General features: G+C 43.4%; 1 protein-coding gene across 5 annotated transcripts in view; it reads right to left on the bottom strand.

The window, feature by feature from the left end:
• PCDH15 (protocadherin related 15) overlaps positions 1-23,507 on the bottom strand; it is a 1,467,631-nt gene that overhangs the window by 1,394,999 nt on the left and 49,125 nt on the right. For 4 of the 5 annotated variants that reach the window (XM_075935032.1, XM_075935037.1, XM_075935036.1 and 1 more), the window contains exon 2: positions 11,884-11,935. The exons of the other annotated variant lie outside the window; for it this stretch is intronic. The gene's annotated coding sequence lies outside the window, so the exon portion shown is untranslated. The remainder of the gene's footprint in view (positions 1-11,883; positions 11,936-23,507) is intronic. 5 annotated transcript variants of the gene reach the window in all.

Here is a 23,507-nt window from a genome sequence, read left to right as displayed (position 1 = left end):
CAAATGTCAGACAAAAAGCCCTCTTTCAGACATCCTTTCTTCCTCGTAGAACAAGATTTACAGGGATGCAGAAAAAACGCGTCTGCTTTTCTGAAAATTTTCCTCTGGTATCCTGGAAAAGCTCTGCAGTGTAGACATAGCCTTAGTCTGTTTCCAAATGCATATAAAAATCACTTTTATATTTCTCAGGTAAGGGGAATGTTTATTGGCAATACTTCGTTGGAACATATTTGCAAAATTCAGTGCATGGACATAAATGAGTTCAACTTTAGCAAAAGGAAATAAAGTTCTAGCTTGCTCTTATAGCCTGTCTCTTTCCCTTCCCCTTGTTCATTAATAATTCCTCTTACTTGATATACAGCCTACTTGATTATACCTGAAGAAGTGAAGCAGCGCATCTTACCTTTTTTTACCTACTCTAATGATCTCACATCATATTTTAATGGAAGTCTTATGTGTTTGGGAAAAAAACTTCGCTAATTTTCAAAATAATCTTCTGCATGGAAAATATCATGTATCTTTTTACGAACTTGGAAGTAAATAGAGGCTCAATTCCATTGTGTGTAAAACTTGTGAACAGATTACCAGCAAGTGTTTTATCTGAAAAAAAAAGTACCTTCCTACATGTTATCAGGTCAACATATTTCTTAGCCTGGAAGAATTAAATGATGCAAAGTAAGTAATAGAGAGGAGCAACACTAATGTCAGCTGTTGAATCAATCTGTTGCTGTTGCAGGTTTTCTGTCTGCTTAAATCTTACATCCACTATGTTTTTATTGAGACCTCTTGCTTTTTATCCATCTTAATAAATCACAACTAAGATATTCCTAAATTCAGAAAAATGACAAGACATTGTCTTAATAAATGAATTAACGGTCTCAAGCAAAAGAATTGAACTGGCATAGGTCAAAAACACACACACACACAAACTTAGAAGCTATTTCAAGATGTTTGACTTTAAAAGACACTTATCACACATTTACTTTAGCGAGTCCTCATAGCATTAGTACATGTTGTGATATACTCTGTTGCGAGTGCCACGGATTCACCATGAGTGAGCCTACTTGAAAAAATAATATAATTCAATAAAATTATTTGTTATTCGCTGATGTTCCAACAAATCTGTTAGTCTATAAGGTGCCACAGGACTCCTCGTCGCTTTTGCAGATTCAGACTAACAGGGCTACCCCTCTGATACTGATACCCTTAGCGACACAAAGCAGAATCAGTGGGTGAAATTCTAGACCTAACTGAAATCATTCCCCCTGATTCCTTCCCTGTTAAACTTAAATTCTCAATATAGACAGAATTCAGATTTCACCTTAAACTCACACATTAAAAAAAGTCAGTGATGCCAGACCTATTTAATGTGCTTGAAATGTCCAGTGATTACTAAATAAACATTTCAAAGAGTTAATGTATTTCCTACTGTTCCATGTTATAATATGGAGCTCTTAAGTAGAATTAGAATAGCCAGATTTTTTTCAGATTAGTGAAGGACTCTGTTTGATTATTTCTTTGTGCTTAGGTAGTACAAAAGAAAAAAGATGCTGCTAAATTTGGAGGAAATGTCTTTTGCCTTGTTACGAGCTGCCAGCCACATTTAACAGAAAACTGTGCATGCAGACGATTTGTACAGCCAAGTGAATACAGATATAAAAGTAATTACAGACCTTTAAGAAAACTGTTATCAGGACCCAAAGTTAAAGGAAATCTACAAAAAAAACCTCATTATATACTTAAAAAATATCAGCCACCCAGATTTCCTGATTGTTGAAGGAATTAGATATGTAGCGACAATCACAAATGGCCAAATCACCAATCCCTGGTGCATCTCTGCTAACTTTGTGGGAGTTACAGCAGGAACATATTTGGGTCCAAGTTGTTTAAATACTTTAGGAACAGCCCTAGAGAGAGCTGTTTGTTTGGAGGGTTAGGAGAGATGAAGAGACGATCAGCTGAAACTGTTTCATTTATCCACTTCCACAATTGCTCTAATTTCTCCAAACATCAAGAAACACACCGAATTTTATGATTAGGCCCCTTAGGGTTTTTTTTCCTTGACACTGTCTCTGAAGTTTTGTCACTTGGAGGTTAGTACTACTGCTATCTGCTCCTCTTGGAACTACTGTTGTAAGTCATCTCACTTGTGTTTCCATGCAGGCTCTAATCTGGCACAGAGAAAACTGTGTTGAATGCATTATACTGAATCTTATTTATCATCATTAGATTGCAGGATGAGGGAGCAAAGATATCTTATATAAAGATCATTAATATGATATTACATTGGGAGGATTTTCAAACACCAAGAAAGTCAGAAAAATAATGCAACACAACTGAATTAAATTAGAAGTGTGGGTAGAAAGATGCTAATTTGTCTTTTACGTCTCTAGCTTCTACGGCTAAGAGTCCAGACTCAATCCCAAATTCCCAGTGAGAAACCCAACTCTTCTTCGCCACAGTGTTCCCTAACAATCTGACTGAAAGGGAGATTTATTTAGACCTTTTGCATTCAATTATATAAGAACTAGCCAATTAGTCCATTAAAAAATGGGATTTTCAGGTCTCTCCTCCACGCTGGTCTTCTCTCCTGAGCCTCCGGTCTCTCGCTCCATCTCTCTATCTCCTCTTCCCTCCTCCTACTGCCTCCCCTCTCTCTCTCTCTCTCTCTCTCTCAGCTCTTCTCCGCCTCCTGCCTCTCTTTCTGTTTCTCTCTTTCTCTTCTCCTCCCCCTTCTGCCTCTCACTCGGGGGACTGTGGAATCCAAACGGTCGCTTGCGCCACTTGCTCCCACGCGGTGGCCCAGCTGAGTGATGCAGAAGTCAGCCGAGTGCCATGGTGGGAAGTGAAGGGGAGCAGGGCGTTGATGTTCACGGCCGGGGGGGGGGGGGGAGAATGAAGCCACTGTCATGCTGCTTGTCACTGCCTCACGCCACACATCACTGCCCCACCCTCCTTCGCCTCCCATCATGGTGCTCAGCTGACTTCTGCACCACTCGGCCGGGCCACTGCAGGGGAGCAAGCGATGAAAGTGGCCATTTGGGCCCCGCGCTCCCATGCAGAATCCCCACGCTAAATGGGGACCACGGCGCCCAAAGGGCCGCTTGCGCCATTTCCTCTCCTGTGGCAGCATGGCTGAGCTGTGCAGAAGTCAGCTGAGCGCCACGGCATGAGGCGAAGGATGCGAATCAGGCAACAGCGCCATCTAGAGGGAACAGCCAGAGAGGCAACAGCACCTCCCAGAGGGAACAGCCAGCATTTCAGCATTACAGAGTCACAGACATTGCGCTACTATATATATGATTATTTATTTTCCCTCCTAAGATAAAATAGCTAGGTATGAAAGCTTTGTCCTTGGTTTTGTTGGTAGTATTTTTGTTTCATTTACAATGATTGTAAAACAAGGTGTTTGCATACTTTCACTTACTATAGAATTGATTTATAGTGATTTGGTTTTTTAAAAAAAACTTTTTGTTATTTATCAGGGACTTTTCTTTTTCAGGAGACTGTCTAACTTCTTTGCAGACTGTGAAACTGGTCTCTTATATGCCGATATTTCATATATGAGATAAAGGGGGTTATTTAAATAGTTTGATACTGTTTCTCTCTAAGCAAAAGTCTGCGGAGAAGAACTGAAGCCTCCCCAAAATTGCTTAGATCCAGACCTATGACTATAGTATGATTAAAATGATTTACTGGGCTGCAACTCCCACATTGTATAGATATTGGACACATGATTTATTCAGTACATGATTTAAAGGAGATTAAGTTTTCAAGGCTTACAGGTTGGAAAACAATGGCCTTACACTTTAGAGACACTACAATACCTTAGAGATAGAATCAGACTGTTCTATAGTAAATGAAATTAATTTCTTTTTGTTCATATATTTTCCATACATTTTCATTTATGCAGATGTACAGTATACTGTTTGATGAAAATATGTGATGTGAAACCTCAGTATTTACTGAAGGAGAATTTCAGTTTATTTGTAAGATTAAAACTATATATAGTTTGGAATCAAATTCTGTCTCTATTTAGACAACTCCTTTAAACTCATTTAAATCTGAAGAACAAAATTGCCCTACAGGTTGCACTAGTGCTCGTATAGAAGAAATAACGGGCATGATTTTGAAAGTGGCAATTCAGGTATTTCACTGAACTGCTAAAATATGTACATCTATTCAGAGCAAGAACATGAAACAATGAAAAAAAATGACTTTACATTAGCCTCATAAATATTAAAAGATGAAGCTAGCAGCAAAAGAGACAGGATAGTAAGCAATGTGGAATAGCTTACAGACATGGCCTGCTATGTAGAGCAGTATGTAAATAGCTCAAGACCTAAGCAGGGCCAGAAGTATGTGACATGCTGTATGAAGTGTGTGTGTATATATAAATGGATTCACAATATAGTACTTCGGATGTGTGATGTGCCATGCACGCTACCTGTGGATAAACCTGATCAACTCAAGTGCAGTTAGATTATATGTCAATAGAGAAACTTCAGTCATGAATTTGTAGTTCTTAGACAGCAACTGGATAAGGTCTCAGAGGCTACAGATTTGGAATGCCTTTGAGACCGTATCCAATATGCTGAGTGGATAAGGCCTCAGACTACCCAAACATAATATTCAGACATAAACATCAGAAAATAACCCCTTGCCCTCTCTTTCAAAAGGCGTGTCAGCAGGGCTGGCTGTAGGCACCAGCAAAGCAAGCACATGCTTGTGGCGGCACATTTCCAGGGGCGGCATTCCGGCCATACTTGTGTGTACTTGTTTGTACTGTGCTGCTCCCGTTCTGCCCCCCATCCATGGTCACCTGCCAGAAGCAGCCCCTTCCACGTGCCCCAGGGGTCCCAGAGCCCAGGCAGGTGCCCCATAGCCCTGCCTCTCCACGGGCGGCGCTGCCTGAGTCTCTTTCCCACGGGGCCTGGACCTGTGTATGCCCCACTGCACATGCTGATTGATCAGCTGGCACCATGTCACAGACCCGGCAGGGCCCTGCAGGGGGAATAGGAGGGGGAGCGGTGCGGGGCCCTGCGGGGTGTCATGGTGCGTGGGCATCCATCTGCATGGGGTGGCCAGGGAGCCCCAGCCCCTTCCCACCCAGTCACTGTGCTTGGGCAGCAGCATCTCCCCAGCTCCCGAAGGGGAAACTGAGGCCAGCCAGTGGCAGGGCCGGTGACAGAACCCAGGCATCTGGGCTCCAACCTGGTGCTCTGGGTCATTCGGGGCCGGTCATGCTCTCAGGCTGAGCTCTTATCCCCATGCTGGGCTGTGCCAGGCCAGATCCTGTGGCCCGGGCTAAGAGTGCCGAGCAGAATGCCCCCTCCCCCCACGCCAGGGGGCCTAAGCCACGGCCGGAGCTGCCCCAGCTCTGGGTCTGGGTCCGGGTCGCTGCCAACAAAAAAAAAAAAAAGGGGGGGGGGGGAGGACACAGCCAAAACATTTTTTGCTCGAGGTGGCAAAAAACCTAGAGCTGGCCCTAAGTGTCGGGAACTACTTTCTTTAATGTACAAATAATTAATGATTGGGAACGATACATTTTCACATGTGCTAATATAGGACACTTCCAAAGTTTTCCGATAAGCGTGTGTTATAGATACAAAGTCAAACCATGATTTTCAACTAGTGACTGATAATTCTGAAATCCTTTAAAAGGAACCTGCTTTTCAAAGGAAGCACTGAGCTGTCTCAAGTCACACCTTACATTTTTTCAAGTTGAGAAGTCAAAATTACTTGTCATTTAAAATATTAGGCCTGAATTTTTCAGCTATAAAATATACAATAATAATGATAATAATAATTTATTACTTACATTATTCAAATATGTTTTTAATTTTAGAAGTGATTTATATTGCTATATTAGTGACAAACACCACTGAAAATATCATATAGGTCTGTCGTTCTGTAGAAGTCCTTTCAAGAGATGGTTAGACATGTAGGCTATCTTTTTATAATAAGTTACTATTCAGATATGTTTGTAGAAGAGAGAGACAGGGGAGGGGGGCCAAGAACCTAGCCAGAAAAAGTAATATTTGCATAACTGAATAGGGCTTCCTTCTCCCAACCCTAATTCTTCACCCCAAAGGCCAGCAGTCAAGTGGTTCCCCAACACCTGACATCAATGTGCTTCTTGACCATGCAAAAGAGACGGTTACTGTACAGAAAAGCTGGTTCTCTTCTTTCCAGATTTCAAACAGAGTTTCTCTTTGACATGCAAAAATTCCTGAATTACTAAATTCCATTGAACAATTGCTCGGTCCTCTGTTTCACAAGTGAAGTGGGATTGTATTTATTTTAAGTTTGTCTGTTACAAGATGGATGCATTTTTGGCTAGAGTAATCAATCTGCACTTATTCACAAACAGTCCCAAAAATACACAGACACAAAGAAGCCAAGAAAGAAATCCAAGCCAGAAATTAAGTCACTCAACATTCTATAATATTCATCTGTCAATTCTGTGCTGGGTCATGCCGCTCTGGCTCTACCCACCACCGAGATTTCTTATTTCATATGGAGGGATACCTTCATCTTGCAGTTTGGCTTTGACCATACCCTGAAGCCATCATCCAATCTGACAATGACTGATCCATAGAAAACATTAGAGAGGGCTTTAAGTAAAACCAATTACAGCCCACCAGATCTCCTCTTCCACTCTGGATCTTGTGCCCTATCAGGAATGAAGAAAGGGGAGTCATTTCACAATTAGAGGCAAGGCCCCCATATCACTGTAGGTGCCCTAGACTGCAATTTCCTCTGATGGGAAGCTTCCTAACGTGGTACAAAGGCCTGTGTTCCTGTTCTGTGATCACTCCAAACACACAGATGATTGTAACTTTCTAGTTTTCACTCCGTTTCTTTCTATCCTCTCATGGGTCTATGGAAATATCATCCAAAAGGGGCTGTAGCTCCTGGGTCCTCCAGTGACAGAATGCAACTTTTTAAGAATGGAATTTGAAGCTTCCTACATGGCTAAGCTGATAATATTTTAGAAAGGGTTGGTTACACATTTCAATGCAATCTCCTTCCCTCCTCTGCCCCAGCACCTTTAAATACAAAATCTCTCACTACCGACATGGTAATGCATAACATGTGTGGCTCTTGTAATGGATACTACTAGAATCTCACTGAGCAACTGGTTAAGTAAACCATGAGTGAGGGGAGAGAGGTTAAAGACACCCTTTCAAAGAGACAGCAATCTGAACTTCTGGCCTTGACCTGGTAAAATATCCTGATCTGCAAAACAGATTCCCCTGGTTTTTACCCCCTCACACTCAAAAAAGCAGATACCTGGTGAAAAACCATGAACTTTTTTTTTTTTTTTCTATGGTCTTTGTGAAATTTATCAGTATGGTTCCCATTGTGATCACGCTGAATCTCTGCACATCCTAAACAAGATAGGAAAATAGGAAAAAGATACTAAGAGGTTTAGTGACTCAACATCAGTCTCTCCCTCAACCTGATGTTACTCCTTAATATGATAAAGGAAGTGGAAATGCCAGCCTCGAGAGTACACCTACTCCCTCTCCTCCCCTGGCTTGCCCAAATTTCTTGAAGTCTACTAGAACATCTGTAAACATTGTTCAGATGCTTGGGAAAGGAAAGATTTATAGTGGACACAGTGAGTTTAAGAACTCAGAAAAATTATGGTGTCTATCAACAGAGTAACATGGGTCCTAGATTATTTTCCTTTCTTTTGAAGAGGTTGCAAAGATAAGATAACGCATGATTGCATTCATCACTACCCTCATTAAAATAAAACTTGACCAACTGACAGCCTATTTGTGGAGATCCTATTAAATATCACCACCACAAGGGATAAATGCCTTAATCTTAACTATTGAATCAAAGATCTAAAATCACTAATATAAAGTTTACTGATCAAAGAAGAGGGGTAAGAATTTCTTCCTTTCTTTGACAAACTTTTGATATTTTCTTCAAAGGAAACATTACTTGTTCTATATCCAACCTACTGTAAAACTATGTGAAGCTGTTACTTCTGATAGAATTTCTGCCTACTCAGTGCTTGATTTGTGCCACAGCTAAGATCTGGCACCTCCAGGGTTTCACAATCCATGACCATGTAGTCCTAGCACATCACATTTGTCACATCAGTTATAAAAGTTTAAAAAAACCCATCTTGCTAGAGCCCCATCACTTTTTTCATTAAAATTTAAGTTCTATGCTCTTCTAGTATGCACAGAGAAGTTACTTGCCTCTCAGTAACCCTTTATATTCATAGATCAGACCTCAGGGTAAGTGAGTACATCTATACAGCAGTGTTATTCCGAAATAACATAGTCCATGTCTACACTAAAAGCCGTTATTTTTCATGTAATGTCAGAATAATGGTGAGCTGGAGAACTTCTTACTCAGACTTCTGTAACCCTCATTTTATGAGGAGTAAGGAAAGTTGGAGGAAAAGTGCTCTTCCTTGGACTTTCTGCTGGGTACATAGCGCCAAAAGCCAAAATAAGCTATTTTGACTAAAACTATGCAATTGACGTATCTCAGGCTGCATTATTTATTTTGGTTTTAGCCCTGCAGTGTAGATGAGCCCTTATAGAGGCTATTTGCAGCTTCTCTCTATTCCTCTTATCCATGGAAAATGGCAAGTAGACTATTTCGAACATTGTCTGTGTGCATGATAGGGAGGGAGTAATAAAAAGAATACCGAAGACCCCAGGGTTTTCTTTATTCAAATAGTTGCATTAAAAAAGTGACTCTGCAGAATACAGTCCTCTCAAATGTGAAGAAAGCAGATAGAATCTGGCTCATAAGAAACTGCAAAACTTCATTGTACATAGAGCAGTTGTTTTCTTCTTAATTGTAATATTTTTGTTCCCCTTGCAGATGACTTGCACTTTCAACAACTTTCAACATTTTTGGAAGAATGCACTATGTGCAATAATTGTCATCATAGCTATTGATTGTTTATCCCTGTATGACAGGCTTCAAGGTTGGGAACATGCCAAAGAGAACTGATTAGGAGCGCAAAACACCCAACGTAAAAAAAAAATAGTAATAATAATACAGTAAGAGCTAAGAAAGTTCAAAAGGGAAGAAAAGAGGCTAATGCATCAAGTAAAAAGAAGGAGAGAGATGGCTGACAAGTTCTAAGAAAATCTGAAATGTGATAAGGGATGGAATCAAAGAATGATATAATCTTGCACAGATATTCCTTTTTAAATGCACACATTGCAGTGTTTATATTATAGACTAAAATAACAAGTCACCCAATTTTTCTGTTTACTTAATTTCTAGAGAGATTTTGATAATTGGTTGAAAGAATCAGCCAGAGGGAAACTGGATAATTAAGGTGTCTATGAAAAACCAACTAAAAAAAGGAAATTTAATTAAAATCGTGGCAAGACATTAGGTGGGCAAATGTGTTCTTGCATACATTTTAGCCACCTCTCTTTCTTAAGTTCCCCCCTGGGGACACTAAACAAATTCAACACATCATTGCCAATAAAAATGAGTGATGGACAGAAACAGAGAATGGTATAGAATATAAATATTTAGCATTGACAGTGCTCCTTTAAAATACATTGTATTGATCACCTTGCCTGATGATCATTTTCATCTCCTGTGTACTGTGATTATTTGTTAATTTTAACAGATAAATTAAAGGGAGGAAAATTGTATCAGATATTCTTTTGTTAGAAAGACCAAATCTTCTCTATATGCAGGGAAAAGATTTGGTGGGTATATATAATTCAGTCATTTTCAGGTAGTACAAAGCAATTCACATACTAATAATGACCCAATAAGTCAACAAATCATTCCATTAAGTTACTTTGAAACATAATTTTAAGTTACTTTGGCATTTAAAAAAATCAGAGGACTAATGTAAGTTTAATCTCATCCTTTGTCATCAAAATAAATTAACTCTGCCCTTATTTCTGTCTGCGGCATGTAATCCAGAAGGTGACCTCTGTTGCATATCACAAATACTATAATTTTAGTGAAATGAGTCCTAATGCCTTTTTTTTCTTTTTATAATTACTGATGCTCTTACTCAATTTTTAAGATTAACACACAATGCAGTAAGATGAGTCTGCTGTCATCTAGTGAAATGGATCATGTGAATTCCTTTGAGTATTGCTTTTTCCAGGAAGAAATCAATCTTTCTCCTCAAAAATTAAAAACAGAGAAGGCCATCCAGAGAAAATGGAAGGTATCAATTTGCATGTGCATGCTGCTGGCATGCATCTACTCACCCTTCACAAGGAAAGAGTATGATAAAAATAAACATGCCATTTGAAAAAAGGGTCTTAATGTGTCTCATATATGCCGGTGGATATAAACAACAAAGCTTTTACCAACTGAGACAGCCACTATTTTAACATCATTCACAGTTCATTAACCGAATTACCATCTTGAAGTATTCTTTAAGTTAGAAAAGGAAGTATTAACACTCTTATCTTACCAAATCAACAAGGAGTTGATGCTCAACAAAAAACTCAACATGCTCTACAAAAAACTCACTAGGAGATTGGTTTACCACCTAAATCTTCCTTTCCCTCCAACATTTAATCCTAGAATCTTTGAATCAGCTTCCGTCCTTGTGCTACCCTAATATGTGTAGCACATCTTCCTTATAATCTTACATCAGATAATACGACAAATGGATTCTGCGTACATGCAGATAAATGGCACAGCAATGATTTTTTAAAAGAAACTAAATACTCTGAATACTCTCAAACAGTTCAGAGTTCAAGATGTACCTGCATAATTAGAGAATCCAGGCTGTGCCAGGTTTCAGATCTCCTCCAGGTATAGACATGATAATTTGAAAAGATTTCAAGGAGTAAAGATTAATGGACAATTTCTCCACTTTCAAAACAGATTTTGGAAATTTTAGATTCCTTTAGTTCAAAGATTTAGTTCAAAGATTAAGTGATTTTCAAATCCCAAAAAAGGACTAGGGCTGCCATTGCCAAAAGCTCAAGTGAACTAGGGAAGAAGGTGAGGCAAGTATATAAGGGGTAAAAGATGAATCAACTTTAAAAAGAGGTGAGGGGAGAAGGCTGAATGGGGAGGAGGGGAGTGGAATGAAACTGATGTTGGTCTTAATGCTCTCTCCTGTCTACATAAAGTGCCTTAAAGTGGTGAACTGCTGCAGAACCGCTATACTGGGATAGTGCTACCTGGCCTAAATCAGGAAAGTCTCCTGGGGATACTAGGGAGCCCTGTTATTTCTCTGTCTCTTGAGTTTAGGAACAGAATAACCTCTGCTGATTTATCTCAAAAACTTTATTTACTGCTGATATGTAAATTGAGGTCAATCTACATCCCTTGTACTAAGACAGGCCTGTTTAACCACTTTATCTACATAGACTATGTTGTCTTAAACATGTTCTAATAACATCATACAGAGGGAATTCATAACATATAAGATTATCCTTGTAAAATACATAGTATTAATATTCATCTTATTAGCTTTCATTTACCTCACAAGGCATATTTTACATAAAATATCATTGTAGTGTTGTGTAAGGTATGAATACATGGGTTCCAGGAGTCACAATAATAATAAAAAAAATCACCTTATGGGGTGTTAGGAATTTTCTTTTTGCTAACAGTTACTTGGGTCTCAGACTCATTATCCACTGTACTCACACATGTACCTGTCTTGCCTCTAACACTAAGACAGCCTGTCCTCAGATGCATTCATAACAGAAAGAATCATCATAAATTTGTAAATCTTCAATAGGACTGAAAATGCTTCAGGAAGAGATCAGAAAAAAAGAGAACAATTTCTCAGGATTAATTTTTAAGTGACATGGGTGTGAATCAGGAATTTTACAAGTATCGAGATTAAAATCTATTTATTTAAAGTGATTTTTAAAGAATTATCAAAAGACTACTTACTTTGGGGTCTTTGCGCTCCTATGGTTCCATGTCACAAGAACATAGGAATTTCCTAACAAAAAAATAAAATCAATTTAGCCTCATCACTTGTGTGTGAAGTACTATCCCCATTTCATATATGGGTCAATGAGGGACTATTTGTCTCAGTCATAAAAAGGAATTTGTGAAAGAACAAAGAATGAATGGAGCATGATATTTATTTCTGTGTTAACAAGTACATATCCATGAAAGGACTGTGGCATCATCATAGCACAGGCCTAATGATGTTTTGCAAAGAGAGAACTCTCATTTGGATTTCGTAGACATTAAAGGTCACTGCATTTTTCCTTTGTTACACTGTTGGGATGGTCAATCCACCCTGCTGCCAGCTGTGGAGAGCGCCAGCATGTTCATTTTCTGATAGGATTCTGAAGAGTCTGATAAAGAACAGAAAGGCTGACATTCTCCTCAAGTTCTGAAGAATCTTGGGAACATACACTGCATATTATCCTCACACTGTGAAGATAGAGATCTATGAAAAAAGATGTGTTTACATTCATGTGCTAAAGTGTGGATTTTGTGATGGACTCCTATATGTAACCACACACAATAGTAACAAGATAGAGAAGTCTCTAGAAGAACACCAGCAAATTTTGTTCTATATTGAACATAAGAACGGCCGTACTGGGTCAGACCAAAGATCCATCCAGCCCAGTATCCTGTCTGCCAACAGTGGCCAATGCCAGGTGCCCCAGAGGGAGTGAAGCAAACAGATAATGATGAAACAATCTCTCTCCTGCCATCCATCTCCACCCCTGACAGAGGCTAGGGACATCTTTCCTTACCCATCCTGGTTATTAGCCATTAATGGACTTAACCTCCATGAAATTTATCTAGTTCTTTTTTAAACCCTGTTATAGTCCTAGCCTTCACAACTTCTTCAAGAAAGGAGTTCCACAGACTGACTATGTGCTGTGTGAAGAACTTCCTTTTATTTGTTTTAAACCTGTTACCCGTTAATTTAATTTGGTGGCCTCTAGTTCTTATATTATAGGAACACGTAAATAACTTTTGCTTATTCACTTTCTCCACACCACTCATGATTTTATATACCTCTATCATATCCCCCCTTAGTCTCGTCTTTACTAAACTTGTGTTTAAAAATTATACATAAATAGGGCCTCAGTATTTCCCTATTCCATTAAACCTGTATCTCACAAACATACTGGATTTTACAGGCAAATTGAGGTCATAAAGTAACTTATAGTGGCAAAAGCTCTTCTTGTCCAGTTTGCTATCACCTCAAAATGATGTGCCTTGATGTCTACAAAGCATTGCCACTTTGATGAGGATTTACACATGCTCATATTGGTTTCCAAGGTATTAGTACAGTCTCTGGAAGTATTTCCTGAGATTCCAAGAGACTCTATATGTTTCCCAATGGAATTCACATGCAGTTTCTTTTAGTGCCTGACTGATGGCTACATATCCTTAGCGAGTCTAGAATCTGCCTTGCCTGACCTAAAAACATGTATGGTGGCTTTGACAGACATATTTTCTTATTACTGGTTGTGTGGGCATTAACTGGGATGGATTTTAGGATTCAGTATATGCCAATGATGGGGAAGAAGGTGCCTGGCATCTTCTGCACAAAGGAAAATGCAACTGTACATAATGAAGGTGGAAGAAAAAAAGCGACACTACTTACTAGCTCACATGCAAGATTCTACACTGCTGCCTGATCTGTTGATAACATATTAATTATACTGATTGCTTAAGAATTCCCAGTTAACTCTGAGGTTTGACAGGATCATGCCGCATGCCAGCACAGCAAGGTACACAGAGGTAGTACAGAATGTAAATCTGAACATACACACTTACTGAACAACCTAAAATATTAATTACCATCATCTTAGCATGTCTTAAGGTACTCAGGTTGGAATACAGTTTTGACAGTGTGTTATACTGATGCCACTATGCCTAATGCATTTTCTGTAGGTGTTTCAGCCCCTTTTCCTAATTTGGAGTTTCTCACCCTACTATGGTTGAGGGTCCCTTCTCTGGCAATACCTTTACCTCAATCTTATTACTATACCCGTTAGTTACCACAGCATTTTATTGGCCTTATGCCTCAATTAGTTAGCTAAGGTATCATTTTAAAAGCCTGGAGGCTTGTAGGCCATTGCTTATGTCTATCTTCACAGCAGAGGATATCATGCAGTGTGCGTTGCCTGGATTCTTCAGAACTTGAGGAAAATGGCAGCCTCTCTGTACCTACTGGCTACAATACAAAGGAAATAGCACTTTTGTCAGCAAAACTTCTAAGGTCAGGAAAAAGAACCCAGAAGTTTTGCTGACAAATGTGTCTGAGAGGATACTGCTATGTCAATGGGAGAGCATCTCCTGCTGACATAGCTACTGCCACTTGCTGGAGATGCTTTAATTACACTGGTGGGACATCTCTCTGCCTCCAGCATACAGAGGCTACACAGGGTATTTTCCAGCAGTGCAGCTACAATGGTACAACTGAGCTGTTGAAAGGTCCATAGTATGCACTTAACCTTCATCTTCGTAACAGTGGAATTCAGTAGTTTCAGGATAAGAATTTTTACTTAAAACTACCACTTTGGTGATTTGTTTGTGAAAGCATTATGCATGGTCTTTCTTCCTCTTTTGCACCAAATTTTCCCTCCTTGTTTTCTTCTACAGCTGTAAGCGAGTAGTCGAGTCAACTATTTGACTACTTGCATATCCCCCCAATGTTGCCTCTGTATCAGAAACAGCAAGGTGGTGGGGAAAGCAGGAGCCAGTGCTGAGGGGATCTGGCTTAAAAGCCAGTTTCCTCCCCAGCACTGTCTCTGTAATGCTGCCTGACCTCCCCGACACTGCTGCCTCTACCACAAAGCAGCCTTTGCCCACAGCAGGCTCAGGCTCACTGTGGGCAGAGGCTGCTCCGCATCCCGCAAAGCAGTCCTTGACCACGGAGGATTTTAGCTACCCTCTGGGACACCCTGCGAGAAGGGGCTGCTGCCATGAAGTTGCCCCTCACTGTGAAGAGAGGATGCTTCGACAGCAGCCTCTGTCTGCAGCCGCCAGGGCCGGACATGAACAGAGGCTGCTCCAACAGCTGCTGGGGCCCTCTACAGACAGGGGCTCCTTGACCCAGTACGTGCTGGGACCTAGCAAGCCCGTTTCAGTCCCAGCTTGTCCTGGGTCCAGGAGCTGCAGCTCTGCAGTTTAAATGTATTAGGAGCTGGGATGCCTGTCTCTTTCTACATTTACACTGCAGAGCCATAGCAGGGGGTAGCTCCTGGAGGCTTCCTCCCTTATTGACTAATTATGTAGTCGATACAAATTCTATCAACTAAACAATTAGCTGATTACTTGCTTCCTGACATCCCTATTTTCTTCTCCTCCTTTTGATCACATTACCACACAGACTCAAACTTTACAGACAGAAGAGACTATCATAATCATCTAGTTTAACCTCCTGCATGTTGCAGACCACAAAATCTCACACCTCCCCACTTGTGTAATAGATAAGCTCTGGCTGAGTTACTGAAATCATTAAATCATGATCTAAAGACTTGAAGAAGCACAAAATCCACCATTTACTCAAGTTCAAACCAACACATGCCCCATGCTATAGAGAAAGGCAAAAACGAACAAACAAAACCAGGTCTCTCCACTTCAGAGCTGTCACTCAAAGATGAACCTCACAAATGTCTTAAGTGTATTTGCCCCAGGTTGAGGTATCTGTTTAAATCAGTAAAACCTTTGCCTTTTTGACACCAGTAGAAGCCAGCATGGCGAGTCAGAAGGTCCTAAATTCTGATCCCAAGTTTGTCATTGACTTGCTATGTGCTATCATTAAGTCACTTCTCTCCCCCAGCTTCTTCTTGTGTGTGTATATATATATATATATATATATATATATATATATATATATATATATATATATAAATAAATAAAGGATATCACCACAGAGGTGCATGAATTCATTCTTATAGTGATTTAAAATGACAATTCCTAAGCTAGCCCCAAATTTCCTTCTATAAAATGTCATAGTAAAATGTATCCTCTCACAGCATTTTACATTCCAAGTAATATTCTGAAACAACATAGCCTTCTATTCTTATCAGACTGAAATGCAAAGTTATTTTGCTTTTTCATATATACACAGCAATATTATGGCAAATTCTTCTACTCAGGTCAACATGGTACCAATCTCAGTTCCTATATTCTGCCCTCTGTTCAGGCACAGAGCTCACATGAGCAATATCGTGCTTAGCTCTTACACAGTACTTTTCATCAGTGGATCTGAAAGCTCTTTACGAAGAAGTTCAGTATCACTGTCCCATTAATTACTGGAAAACACAACGACTTACCTAAGTCACCAACTACACTGTGGCAAGTCTACAATTACTAAGTCCCAGATCATTACACTATATCTCAAAAGGTACTGCGAGTGTATAATTTAACAGTGGGACAGTTAGGATTTGGAGAAAAACTTGCAATTATGAATTAAAAACAATTGTTTATTTTAAAAAATTACTAGTAGCCTGGAACTAACTTTCTTCTATCACAGAAACACATGAAGGGTGAATGACACTGTTAATAACCTAATAAACAATGTGACACAAAATTTCTCCTTGAAACCAGTGAAAAACCAGACAAAAGGTGTGAGCGTATGCAATCTGGCGTATATATTCAATACATATGCAGCTTGACTCCCATTCTCTGCTGCATTATTCATGACATTTGCACTTTTGGAAAACAAATGTTTCTTTATGGAACACTGCTGCTATTTATCGGCATCTTAGAATTGCTTCTTTGTTCTTCTGGTTGTTCACTGAAAGTGCTAAATTTCTGTTTGTTTGAGGTCATATATACACAGCAAGTTATTACTGTGTAGTATGCTAATTTGCACTCCAAAACTTTCACTGCGCTATTGCAGTGTCCTCACTGGAAATGATTGTGTGGCAACTGTAACCCACACACTTTCAAGTTGTGGTGGACTGTCCCACCTAGTGGCACTGAGACCACACAGAATTAATAATGAATCTGCTCTGGAGCCCTAGCTGACAGCTGGGTGGTTTTTAGCCCATGCTATAGAGGCTCATACTCTCAGCTCCAGAGATCCCAGGTTCAATTCGGCCCACAGATGACTGGGATCCCTAAGTTACATAAGCTAGGGTATGTCTACACTACCCTCCTAGTTCGAACTAGGAAGGTAATGTAGGCATACCGCACTTGCAAATGAAGCCCGGGATTTGAATTTCCCGGGTTTCATTTGCATAAACTGGGCGCCGCCATTTTTAAATCCCAGCTCGTTTGAACCCCATGCCGCGCGGCTACACGCGGCACGGACTAGGTAGTTCGGACTAGGCTTCCTAGTCCGAACTACCGTTACTCCTCATTCCACGAGGAGTAACAGTAGTTCGGACTAGGAAGCCTAGTCCAAACTACCTAGTCCATGCTGCGCAGAGCCGCGCGGCACGGGGTTCGAACGAGCAGGATTTAAAAATGGCGGCGCCCAGTTTATGCAAATGAAACCCGGGAAATTCAAATCCTGGGCTTCATTTGCAAGTGCGGTATGCCTACATTACCCCGCTAGTTCGAACTAGTGGGGTAGTGTAGACATACCCCTAGAGAACAGAATTGGGGAACCTGTTTTGGGTCAGGGACTGCTGATGCACAGAAAAATCAGTTGGGGACTGCACAAAAATGAGACAAAAAAAACCATCGCACCTTCTCACACGCCAGAGCCTAGGGGGGCCCAGGCTAGTAGATTTTGTGGACCAAAAATGATGAGTTTAGTGTGTGGGAGGGATCTGCGTGGAAGCGGGTTTGAGGTGTGGGGTCTGGGCAGGAGGGAGGGTACAGGAGTGGGTTGGAAGTTGGTGCAAGAGCAGACTAAGAGTAGGAGGTCTGGGCAAGAGGTAAGGTACAGGAGCGAGCGGGGGTGACGGATCTGGGCAGGCCAGAGGGCTGGAGCACCAGATCCCAATACAGTGGGGGGAGCTCAGAGCTGTAGGAACCAGTTCCAGGCAAACCAGGGGGTTGATCTGGCCCCCGAGCCATAGGTTCCCCACCCCTGCTATAGAGCAATTCAAAGCACCCTTTTCCCTACCGCTGTTCATTTTACATTGCTTTATACTGCAAAGCAAACATTCATTTTATATCCAAATGTTCAAATTCCATAACAAAGCTTTTTTGATTGCAAAAAAAAAAAAAAAAAAAAAAAAAAAAAAAAAAAAAGGAGGAGGAGGTTGAAATCTCTGGGTAGTCAATTAGGAAGCAAAAAGAAAAGATGTGTGTTGGGGGCAAGAGAAAAGGACTCAAGAGTCATGGAACAGAGGCTACCTCCTGACTACAGGCTTCTTTCGGAAGAAGCTTTTCCGGAAGAGATCTTCTGGACGAACTTCTTCCGAAAGAGCGCGACCACACTGGCTAAGTAGATCAAAAAAAGCGATCTGCTTTTTTGAAACAGAGCGTCCAGACTGATTGGATGCTATCTCAATTAAAAGGCCACCTGGAGCCACTCCAAGCAGTGCTTTAAGTCACCAGTTGCTTTCGAGTGCTGGTGCCGGAGTCTATCAGAAACATGTGCTTAAAGGGACTCCCTGGACAGACATTTCTCTGCTTCTGCTGTGTGTTTGCCTACCTCTTCGAAGGACAGCAAAACTCACAGTCCCTGCTGTGGTTGCCCAGCTTTTTCGGACGCCTCAGCTTCTTCCTTTGAGCCATGGAGCCAGAGCTCCCCTGGGCATGTGATGGCCCCACATGGCCATGCTGCACTTTCTGCAGCACTTTGTGCCAGCTGCCTTCCTGGTCCTGACCAAGCTCAACTCCAATCTCGTTCTGGAGACCCTCTCCCTGGATGTGGAAGCAACACCCTTGCAACCACACCCCACTGTGGAAAAGCGTGTCTGGAGGCTGGACACCAGTTCCGACTGGTGGGACCAGCTGGTCAGAGTGGTGGGACAACCAGCAGTGGCTCCAAAACTTCCGCATGCAGGCGGCCACCTTTTTGGAGCGGTGTGCCTGGTTTGCCCCTGTCCTCCGATGATGCAACACCCACCTACGGCCCGCCATCCCCTCGGAGGATGGAGTCACAATCGCCCTCTGGAAGCTTGCCACCACAGACAGGTACAGGTCAGTGGGAAACCAGTTCGGCATGGGGAAGTCCACCATCAGGGCCCTCCTCATGGAGGTCGGGGGGGAGGAGTCCTGGAAAAGGGGGACCCTCAGAAAGAGGGGTTGAGGGAGAAGGGTGGGGGGTGGAGTGGGGATGGGGGGAAAGCCATGTCCCTGGGTGGTTGTGCCATCCCACCCTCACACAGCCTTGCTGCTGGGGGGGGGGGGGTAGCCTCATCATGGGTGGCTCCTGAGGATTTTGAGGGGAAGGGGGGCAGGCACCTCCCAAGGGCTCAGCCCCCGCCCCCATTCTCTGTTTTGTGTGTTTGTTTCCTTCTGCAAGTTGTGAGATCCATCAGTTCCATCCTGCTGTGAGACCTAGACTCATCCGCTTGGGAGACCTAGACCGGATCATGGCAGGATTTGCTGTCTTGGGGTTCCCAAACTGTGGGGAAGTGATTGATGGGACCCACATCCCTATCCGCACACCTCAACATAAAGCAGCCCAGTACATCAATCGCAAGGGCTACTTTTCTATGGTGCTGCAGGCCTTGGATAACCACTGTGGACAGTTCACAGACATTTCTGTCAGGTGGTCGGGCAGGACAGCTTTTTGGAACTCGAGCCTCTACAGCAAGCTGAAGGTGGGCACATTCTTCCCCCACCGTGACGTTGCAGTTAGGAACATGCAAATGCCATTGTGCATCGTGGGGGATGTGGCCTAAACCCTGATGCCATTGCTAATGAAGCAATATACTGGCCACCTAGACCCCAGCAGGGACCAATTTAATGCCCACCTGACCCAGACCCGGATCCAGGTGGAGTGCACCTTCGGCCACCTCAAGGTACAGTTCAGGTGTCTCCTGACCCGCCTGGACGTGGGGGAGGACAACATCCCTGAGGTGGTGTTGGCATGTTGAGTCCTCCACAACATTGTGCAGAGGAAGTGGGAGGCCTTCCTCCTGGGGTGAGGGGCAGGCAGAAGCCTGCTGTGAGGGGAGACCCTTCACACAACCGTGGACTGCTGCCCTCCACCAGACACCTCAGGCTGGAGTGCGCATCCAGGAGGCCCCGAGGGAGAGTTTCTCTCAAGCACCTCAGTAACTCTCCCCAGGGCCTCCCCCAGAGACCTCTGGCATTCTGCACTATCCCTTCCCTACAACAATCCCTCCCTTTAATCCTTCCCTGACCTCTCAATAAAGACACTTGTTTGGTTTTAAACAAAACAAACTATGTATTGATCTTTCAATACAAAAAACTTGGGGAGGGACAAGAGGGGCTCATAACTTGGAAGGGCAAAGGGCTCGGAGTGGCATGGGGGCTGGCTGGATGTGCCACCTCCGGTGCAGGGACCTCATTGGACTTGGGGTTGGGTGGGTCCTGGTACCACAAGAGAGGGGCTGGGGGGGGCTGGAGCAGGTTCAGAGATGGTATGGGGGGGGCAGAGGGAGGAGGCATAGACATCACTTGGGAGCAGAGGGAGGGGGAATGGGCATAGCGGGGGGCAGGAAGGTGATAGGCAGGAGCAGCAACAGCACCTGGGTGTGCCATTCATGATGGCACACATGCTATTGCACCGCTGCATGAGCTGGTCTCATGTGCGGTTCCACGACTCTGCATCCTCCCTGATCTTCTGCATCAGGGTCTGCTACACGTCATGCAGGAAACTGCCATGCTGCCATGTGAGCTCTTCTGGACCCCATTGCACTTTCAGGTCCTCTGGGCTCTGGCAGTGTGGCTCGCCCCTCAGTCCCGACTGGTCCAGCTGTGGAGAACACAAAGAGGGAGAGGCGGTCAGTCATCCATGCACACACTGTCTCTGAAACAGTGCCCTCCTCTGTGAGCAGCGACCAGCAGTCCTCAGAACAGAGGAGGGGGATGTCCCAGGAGCAAGGCCATGTGTGAGCTGCACAGCAGGCGCTGTCTCACAGGGGCCCCATGGTGCCCGGGGTCCATACTGCCCACTTCCCCCTTCGTCTGGCCCCGGGAGAGGTGTGTATGTGTGGCCTCCTCTGAGCCTGGGAGCAAGATCCAAGCCGTGCTCAGAGGATTCCATGTTCACAGACTGCAGCCCAAGCAGGCTGAGTGACGCTCGCACCCCACCCCCTCTGCGCCCACCTCCCGCACCCTGTGTGTGTAACAAACTGAGAGTACTCACCTGAAGATCCCTCCTAGGGCATCAGAGGAGTCTTGAGAGACATCCAGCTCAGAACCACCATCTTTAACGAGAGCATGACAATGGCCGCATTGTCCACCTCTTCCTCCTTCTGTCCCTGAGCCTTCTCTTCCTTCGCCACTGTGGCCTTTATCCAGGCAATGATAGGTATGTCGAGGCCAGTGTCCACAATGACAGGTGGGGAAGACATTTCCCCACCACCTAGAAGTTGGTGCTGCTCCTGGCAATAGGGGCAGGTATGGGGTCCTGCCCTGGAGCGCACACTGCACTCTCTGGCCCTCAAGCATACCTGGCAAAGCTCCTTTACCTTACTCTAGATCTGTTCCAAGGTCTGGTGTGGCTGTCCATGCTTTGCCAGGGACTCAGCCATAAATGTTGGCGTTCTGCCACTTGGAGCAGAGATCCTGCGCAGTCTCCTCCTCACTCCACAGCTCGAGGAGGAACAGGATCTGCGCTCCAGACCAGGAGGATGCCCACCTCATGGTCCCCTTGGATGGGCCCTGGGATCCCTGGGGCTGCTCCCTGTGAGGGCCAAAGAGAGTGTGGGGGGCTTGAGGCTAGGCCATGGATGGCAATGCCTGTGGCATGGACAGCTGTGCAGTCAGGATACTGCTCTTAGACCAGCTTCCTGCCACAAGGCTTAACCAGGGTGCCTGCAGTATTAAGAGGGGCCAGGAGACAAAAACCATAGAGTTGTGATTACATTGGACAGAGTGGCCACCAGGGGACCTGTGTTATTTCCTGGTGGCCTCTTCTTTTGAAAGAAAACTCTCCTCCCCATCTATACATGCTTTTTTCCGAAGAGCTCTTTTGGGAAAAGTCTTCTTCCTTGTAGAAAGAGGATTACCAATGCCGGAAAAACCTCTCCGTTCTTTGGATTGCAGCATGGATATAACTGAAGAGTTTTTTGAAAAACTGCCGTTTTTTCAAAAAAACCCTCTGTAGTGTAGACATACCCAGAGTAGATATAATAATGGGAGGTGGTGCGTGACATCACAGACTGACAGTATGTATGCCAAATAAAGGAATACTTACAGAAGAGAGAAGGAAAAGAGAGATACACGCAGCACAAATATGGCTAAAGAATATCAGTAAATCTAAAACATATGCTCTAATTCTCTGCCTTTGTTTTCTCTAATGTCAGTAATGCAACATGTATATATTATATAATAATATATTATGTTAACATTAGAGAAAGCAAAGTCGGAATATATCTTGCTCTTAGAAATACATTCTACTTAGAATAGAAGACAATGTTTCAAAATATTATTGGGAGTAAAAATCCAAATAAAAAACTCACTACTACTTCTCCCTAGGGGAGAAGATGCGAGACTAAGGGTATGTCTACATTACAGCGTTGTTTCAAAATATCTTATTTCAAAATAGTTATTTCGAAATAGCTTATTTTGAAATAATGCGTCTAGACACAAAATGCATTTTGAAATAGCGTTTTGCTATTTCGAAATAGCGCGTCCACACTGATAGGATGCTGAATCGCATTTAAGGCCATCCGGAACTGGTTCTGGCAGGACATTAGGAGTTACCTTGTGTGGCTGCTGCCTGAGGCTGAGACCTGTGCTTAAAGGGACCCCCCAGACAGCCGGTTCTAAGGTTTCCCTGCTTGCTTGCCTACCTCTCTGAGGGACAACAAAGCATTTTTTTTCTCTGCGTGCTCCGGTTGCCCACACTCATGAGACCACAGCACTCTGCAGCATGAAGCCGAAGCGGCCCCTAGGCACTCTGGTGCTTCTCCTGGACGTGTTGCTATGAGCCTGGCAGCACATTCTGCAGGTAGTAACAGTCTCACTGGTATGCCCCACTGGGGGCTTGTGCCTCGTTCCTCCCTCACGTCCTTTCACTTACCCCTCCCTAACCCCCCTTCCTGCTGTACAATAAAAGACTCATGTGTTCATTACAACAAAGCCTCTTTATTGAACAAAACTGGTGTGTGGGGGGGGGGGAATGAAACTGAAGTGAGACTGGGGAAAGAAGGTCGGAGAGGGGAGGAGGGAGGGTGGGAGAGGGGAGGGGGAAACCTGGGAGGAGGGAGCTGGCAGGAGGAGGAAGGCGGAGGAAAAGCTCAGGGCTGGGGGTCTCACCAGCCCAACTGTCTCCCAGCACCATGGGCGTGGGGGCCTCAGCGTCCCTAGGGGTAGGATAGGGTGGGGAGAAAGAAGCAGGAGGGGGAAAAGGAGTGGGAGGAGGAGCGGTAGCTGGGGAAGCAGGAGGGGTTGGATCAGCAGGAGGCAGCAAGCTCTGCCCCAGGGTTGATGACCACCTGCGGGACACGGACCGTCCTGCCCCCAGGATACGGTCCAGGGCATCAAAA

This window comes from Pelodiscus sinensis, chromosome 8, assembly GCF_049634645.1.
Source record: "Pelodiscus sinensis isolate JC-2024 chromosome 8, ASM4963464v1, whole genome shotgun sequence".
Taxonomy (NCBI): domain Eukaryota; kingdom Metazoa; phylum Chordata; order Testudines; family Trionychidae; genus Pelodiscus; species Pelodiscus sinensis.
The sequence above is the reverse complement of the archived record's forward strand: the minus strand, read 5'-3'. Positions and strand labels throughout refer to the sequence as shown.